This window comes from Miniopterus natalensis, chromosome 3 (genome assembly GCF_054644295.1).
Source record: "Miniopterus natalensis isolate mMinNat1 chromosome 3, mMinNat1.hap1, whole genome shotgun sequence".
Lineage (NCBI taxonomy): Eukaryota > Metazoa > Chordata > Mammalia > Chiroptera > Miniopteridae > Miniopterus > Miniopterus natalensis.
The window spans coordinates 9,115,535-9,122,888 of record NC_142083.1 but is presented as its reverse complement, the minus strand read 5'-3'; the positions used below and the strand labels follow the sequence as shown (position 1 = coordinate 9,122,888).

Below are 7,354 nucleotides of genomic sequence, written 5' to 3'. Positions count from 1 at the left end.
CTCCGACACGGATCCTGTGGTAATTCTTTCCCTGTGTAAAACTTGTTTGGACGTTGGAAAGTTAATAAAGACTCATTTTCCTTTTTTAAAGAATTAAGTCGTTCACACGAATATCCAGTACAGAAAACCGTAGTGTGGTAGGCACTGCATATGCCCCCCAACCCCCCAAAAGAGCTTTTATGTTGTTGTTTGACAGTGTCTGTTGCACATGGACTTTTTATTCAAAGACATGTGTAAAGTACTTGACAGGTTTACCCTGCCACTTTGTATTTGTGCGTGTTATGTAAGGACAGTTTTAGACGACTGTACGTGAAATGCTCAGGTACTTCCTGATCTCACCGTGTAGAAGCATAAGAAGAATTTGAAATGTTCTGAGACTAGCGCCGAGACACAAGTAAAACCAATTTTCTTTAAAAGTATACTAATTAAGTTATGCGTAAAATCCCTGGGCGGTTAAAAAAAATGTAGAAGGTGCCATCCTTTCATGTCAGGGCAGATCTTCTTGAGGTCCCAGGATTGTCATTGGCTGTTTGTGCCCGTGATGTTTGACTGTGTAATGAGAGAGGTGTCATTTTAATAGGTCAAATGTATCTGTAAATGCTGGAGAAAACTATAAGTTCCATCTTAAATGCTAGTTCAAGTGTAAGTTAAGTGTTTTGAGTTTCTTTATGGAGGCGCAGATTGGTAGAAAGGAAAAGCAGCCAATTTAAAAGTTTATATTACACATTGCATAGAAAAATAAATGTACCTGGGTTAGACTCTTTTGATATTTTGTATCATATTCACTGTAGAGAAACTTTCAATGGTTAAAATGAAGCAACACTGATCAACAAAGTCTCTTTATTTTACTAGTGGGCGTTACATTGGTTCGAATTTTTTTGTGTGTCTTGTTAAATTGTCATTGTAGAATGAGCAACTTTTCTGAAGGTTATTATTGAGTTTCGCATTCTGCTTAAAATAAATTGTACCACATTTACTGAAAACGTATGGAAAGATGTTAAAAAGAGTGAAGTTAATATAGCTGTCACGTACTAGGCATGTTTTTAATGCTATAAATCCGTGTAGTAGTCAGTGGCGTGTCCGTGATTTGTATTGGTCAGGGAGCAGTTTGAATTTTAAAAAGCCTGAAGCTCCTGCTGAGCCCCAATCCCGGCCTCCCTCCCTCCCACTAATCTCCCATTCCTGTCTTTGTGCTGCCTGCTCCTGTTAGACACTGTTTGCTACAGGGCCTCAGGCCTACACTGGGTGGGGGGCATGTGAATGGGGGCCTGCTGGGGGCAGAGAATACAGAAGGGAGAAACACTTCACGTCTTAAGCAGAGGGTTTCGGGTTTGGGGAGGCAGATAAGGGCTTCAATATAAATGTTTAAGAGGCCCTTATGTGAACCTGTAATTGTCTTTACAACTTTTATTTAAATAAAATGCGGAGACATTTAGTTATGTTAAAGGGATGAGGGATGAACATTTATGTTAAAGGTAATGGAAAGGAGTTCTGCTTGCTTAGTTTTCATCAACAGAAGGAACTTTTAGAGTTTAATACTTAAAGGGAGCTTGCTTACACAGATGTTTGAATCCGTGTGTTAGGTATCTGTTTATGTGACTGATTTTTTTCCTAGTGACTTTGGAATTAAATGAAAGTGAATTCATTCTTATCAGATCTTATTTTCCCGATTGTACATAGTTAGCAATCTCTAAGTAATATAGATTGTGTGATAGATTTTATTAAGATAGCATAAACATTTCTTTACAGTAGATTGAAAATATTTTTTATTTAATCAAGCGATTATTCTTAAAAGAGAAGACATTATAAAACTCAAATAAAACCTAAGCTTGAACTTTAAATTTTTGATAACTTAGTTGGAATGAATAATTTGTGTTTCCCTAGAGATTATGAATAGCTTGCTCTACCTCCCCTGTATAGTCACCAGTGGTTAATCTTGCATTTCCATTATTGGTTTTTCTAATTCAGTGAAAGGAGGCAACCACAGTGTTCCAATAATTTCACAATGCTAGTTATATTATTTGGCGAAGTACTTCCTAATATACCTAGAGGAAGTTTCAACATTATGGTTTACTGTTTCTCTGTAGTCTGCAGAGTTACTAATAACTTATAATTATTACCTGAAAAGAAATCACTTTTCAAATAAATAATGAAAAGTTAGTAGATCAAATTAAAATTGAATATTGAATGTTGTTATATAGGATACTTCCTTTTAAAAGCCATTCAACATTTGTTTACTAGTTATTCAAAAGCATTTTAGATTTATGCTAGCGATCAGTATAATACTACCTTTAAGAAGAGAAAAATTATATTTGAAGAAAGAAAGGCTGTTTGAGATTCTCTTTGGGGAGGAAAAGTAAAAGTTTTTGGTGTGGTGGTAAATGTAGTTTTGGTTTTCTGCATAGTAAAAATTATTAAATATCAAAAATATTGTGAGAAAGCTATACCAATTCAAACATGTATTTTTTAAGGCTTCCTAAACTAATTTAATATTTCATTTTTTGGGGTATCAATTTATCATTAAACTGCTATACTAGAAACATTTGAACCTGTCTGTATTTTAACATACCATAATGTGGTATTTTTACCTTCTCAAAATAAGATGTAAAAATTAAGAATACAAGAGTAAATAAAAATTAAAAAGTGTGAGTTTTATATAATTTCATTTAACTTCTCCCACCCCATTACTTATTAGGAAAAGCATAATTTGTACGTAATTCTGGCGTTTTAAATATAAGATTTCAGCTCCATATGAAGTGATTGGAAAGACTGAAGTAAATAAAAATTCCTTTTAGAGAAATGTCACTTCAGTTCTGTTTATCGCATTTATTTGCCATAAAATGAATAGGAAATTACTGACTAGGAACTTACAGAAGTCTGGCAATTAACCGTTTAGTTGAAGGTGTTTATTTTAACATTTTGAGGATATTAAGTTGACTTTGGTAATTTATGATCTTATATAGCTTTTGAAAATCATTTAAAAATATACTTTTTAAGCAGAGTTTTCTCTATTTTTAGCAGCTGCCATTTAGCATTATTCTTTGTATTTTTAAATTGGTCCTTTTTCAGAGTGACTGAGTTTCTTTATAAATATTCTCATTTCCCTGTGAAAGAAGTGACCAGCTTGATTTTCATTTTTTGATGAAAAACTTGACATCAGAGGCCAGGTGATTGGTATAGATTCATGTAGTGAATCAGTGGGAGAATAAGGGATTCCCTGACTCTCAATAGTTTTTTATTAGATTATGTAGCTTTAAGAAGTACCTGAGCTCTGGTTGTAGTGCTCTGGATTGCTCAGTGCTGATGCTGAAACCACTTTTGACTTTGTCAATTATATTGAGTTCAAGGTGCTTTTCTTCTTTTGGAGAGATGATACCTGTCCTCCAGTTGTATTCTCCTGGTATGAAAATAAGTACTTTTACGTTAGAAATCCCGACTCAGTCCTGGTTGATTAAGTTTATTTATGTATATCCCGCCTAAGAAATGTAAATGAATGAACCATGTTTGTAGTAAACAATACGTAATGACTCCTGAAAGTTTTATTTTCACACTATTTTTTAAAATTACTAGAGTGGAATTTTAGTGTTTCCAGTTGATTTAAGAACAACTTTAAACACCATGTCTTTCATTTAAGGCCATCATTGTAATTTTAAAGGATATTTTATGTGCTCAGAATTTTTTGTCTAATCGAAGTAATGAGATGATTTTAGGTATTTTATGTATCATTTTGTTTGGTATAAATCTGGAGTCAGTTCTGATTGAGTTTGTCATTTCACTGTCTTTTAAGGCATATTCCTTTCTGTTCCCAAAGTGCTGTTATTAGTAGAGATCATTTTTGTTTTATCTAGCATTGTCAGCTAGATAAGATTTTGAGGGCCTATTATTTGTCAGAAATTGTGTTAAATATGTCCCCATAATATTATCTTATTTAATTCCTCTAAAAAGCTCATGGATTAGAAATAGTTAACATCCACAATTTACAGATTAAGAAACTGAGGCTGGAAAGGTTAGAAAATTGTCCATTGTCTTATAATTAGTAAATAATTAATCTGATTTATGTGTGTTCTTAAGGATTTAGGACTCCACATTTCTCGTTTTAGTAAAATCTTAATATTATCCTTTGGTTGCTCATCTGATTCAATACTTTCAAGTAATGTAGTCCAGGAAATTGTTTAGGCAGAGAACTAAAATAGAATTCATACTATATATTCATACTATATATATAATGTTTTTGAAATCAGCAAATCTTTACTATCTGATATTTTAAATTTGAGTTGTTAAGCAATCTGATCTTTTTACTTTTATGTTTTTTTATATTGAGTTGAAATTATCAAAGCATCTATTTTTAGAAAGGGAAAATTCATCTTTAGAGAGTGATTTCATTCATAGAAATATTTATGACCAATTGTAGTATAGTAGATGAATCTATAAATTAGTATGACTGGTAATTTTTTAAGTTCCAGTATTTATATAATCGAAGAACCTGATCCCTTCAAAGTCATCAACTTGAAAAGTTGTACACTTATTCCAGAACTGTTGCTGTGACATACAACCTTTAGAGATTTCGAGATAGTCTTTTTCTTATCCTTGCTAGTAAATCTTTATCTTCAGGGTGGATTTGAGTTTTAGAGACTGTAAAAAGTAATTTAGACCTGAGTTTAGGAAAACTAAAATTTAATAAGACATTTTTGTGTCAGGCTCTGTATTAAGTGCTTTTACATTTGTATTAAGTGGTTTCCATGTGGCAGAAACTGTGCCAGGGGCTTTATATGGATTTTCTCAATTCTTTAAGGTATAATATGAGTTTGGTTCTGTTTATTATCCTAAGGTATATGAGAAAACAGGTATAGAATGATTAAGCAACTAGCCCAAGGTCACAACAGCTGTGGAAGAAAGTGGAGAAAGGACTCCAGAGTTAATGCTTCACCCATCAACCTTAACCACTATACTGTGTATCGTGATTTGAACCACCCAACTATCCAGTGAGGTCAGTGATAGTGTACTCATTTTACAAACAAGGAAACGGAGGCTCATCATGTTTAAGAAATGTGTCTGGGGTGGCAAAGCTAGCAAGTGTTAGAGATAAATTCCAACCCTGGTATTTCTAATTCTAAAACATCTTTTCATTTTGCCACACTGCCTCTTTAAGATTTATAATGCAAAAGTTAGGCTTGGCTGTAGAGATGTGAGATATGTGTGTGTGTGTGTGTGTGTGTGTGTGTGTGTGTGTGTGTGTGTGTGTGTGTGTGTGTGTGTGTAGAGATGTGAGGTGTGTGTGTGTGTGTGTGTAGAGATGTGAGGTGTGTGTGTGTGTGTGTGTGTAGAGATGTGAGGTGTGTGTGTGTGTGTGTGTGTGTAGAGCTGTGAGGTGTGTGTGTGTGTAGAGATGTGAGATGTGTGTGTGTGTGTGTGTGTGTGTGTGTGTGTTATAAAGAGATCCTGAAGGTTTTTTAAATAAAGGAGTTGTAAAACGTTTTGGTCAGTTATAGCTGATACATTATTTGATTAGTCTTAAAAAAAAAATACCTTGTTATTTTATACCACGTATAATGTACAAAATGTTTGTATGTATAACATGAATTTAAATAGGACATTGATTTTTAAATACAGGGTTGAGCAAAAGTGGGTTTATATTGTATGGAAAATAATACAGTAATTAATAAAATAATAATATAAGAATAAACTCTCTTTTGAGTACTCATTACTAAACCTCCTTTTGCCCCACCTTGTATATTCATGCTGTATCTCTGGAATAGATAGCTTTTGAAAATGTAGAAAAGCCACTTAATTTTCATAATGTCATTATGATTCTTGAATTATTTTCTATAAAAATGTTAAACATGAAAAAAAATCCCCAAAAGTACATCAAATTTTCAACATAATTTATGTAGTAAAATTGTTTTGCCATTTTACATGTGTGTAACATACCATTTAACATGCATATACCAAACTCTTAAAGTTTTCCATGATACATATTTACCCTTTGGCAGAAAGAAAAAACTTTTTCAGTATGCAGAAACATGGAATTAGCAACATTAATTTATTTATTAAAATAATTGTTTATACTTTTATATCTTCTGAGAAATTCAGGAGCTCTGACATTATTTTGAAATACTGGATTTTTTTTTGCCAGAGTTAACATATTTGGGTCATTTATACTCCTCACTCCTTTAGTCTTTTGCTGATGAAATGCATACTTGTTCTGATATGAGTACTGTTATTTAAAAATAGTTATTCTAAATACCTTAAAAACTAATAGTGTTTGAAACACTAATGAATTATTAAAATTCAAACAATAGTTTTCTCTAAAAATATTAATCTTTATGACTACATGTTTAATTTTTTTATTTGCAAAACAAAAAATGTCCTTGAAATTAATCCTAGCAGGGCAATGCATCACTGAGTTTTCTCAGCACTGCTACTTGGCAACCCTTTCAGAATTTTAAAACTGCTTTTAGTTGTCTTTATCTGATAGGATTGTGGGTTGCCAATTTCCACCTAAAGAAATTGATCATCTGAGTATAGGCTATATTAATGACCAAGTGGAAATATTACTTGGGTGTAAATTGGGCTTAACTCTCCCCTTGCCCTTTTTAATTAATACTGTTCTTAAAAAATTGATGCACAAGTTTTCCCTCTAGAGTTCTGCCTCTGCCTAACAAAACTGTAAAGTTGAAAGTTGAAATGTAATGGCCTAAAAGCTACTGTTAACATTCCTTCCGTTTTGAGACAAGAATTAGGAATCTAGTATTTATGTCATAACCTACCTTCAAGTTGTCTTGAAAGATATATATGACATATGCTTTTACTAATCGTTTTCCTCTTTTGTCTTTCCTTTTTCATATGTGTCTTCCTTTCTCTATCCATGTCCGTGCAGTCTTTATCTCCTCCTAAGCAAATTTTTACATGACATGGTGAATATAGGTGGTGGTGTTAATGTGCATGGTCCTGTAATGTATTACTGTTGACCCTTGAACAACACAGGTTTGAACTGAGTGGATTCACTTATACATAGATCTCCCCCCCCCCAATAAATATTACAATCCTTGAGCAGTTTGAAAGGCCTCAAATTCTGAGATCTTCATAAGGTCAAAATGTTACTGGTGAAAAAGTGTTGACGTAAACTGTGAAAATGTGTATTTGTATAGCATTCCTACTTTCTTCTGTAAGCATGTGTTACTTCTCAAAATATCAAGTCAAGGACCAGAAGTTTTTTTTAAGGAGAAAGAAAAAGGCATGGCCTTTTTTTTTGTTTACCCCGGTCATTCTATTTCATAGCATTTGTCAGTGTATTTACTTGTATCTCTTGATGAAATAAATTATTCCTATGTCTGTCAGCCATACTAAACCATTA

General features: G+C 32.9%; 1 protein-coding gene across 2 annotated transcripts in view; it reads left to right on the top strand.

Annotated features, from left to right (window-relative positions):
• The window catches only part of NIPBL (NIPBL cohesin loading factor), a 170,948-nt gene that overhangs the window by 863 nt on the left and 162,731 nt on the right, over window positions 1-7,354 (top strand). The gene's annotated exons all lie outside the window — the stretch shown is intronic.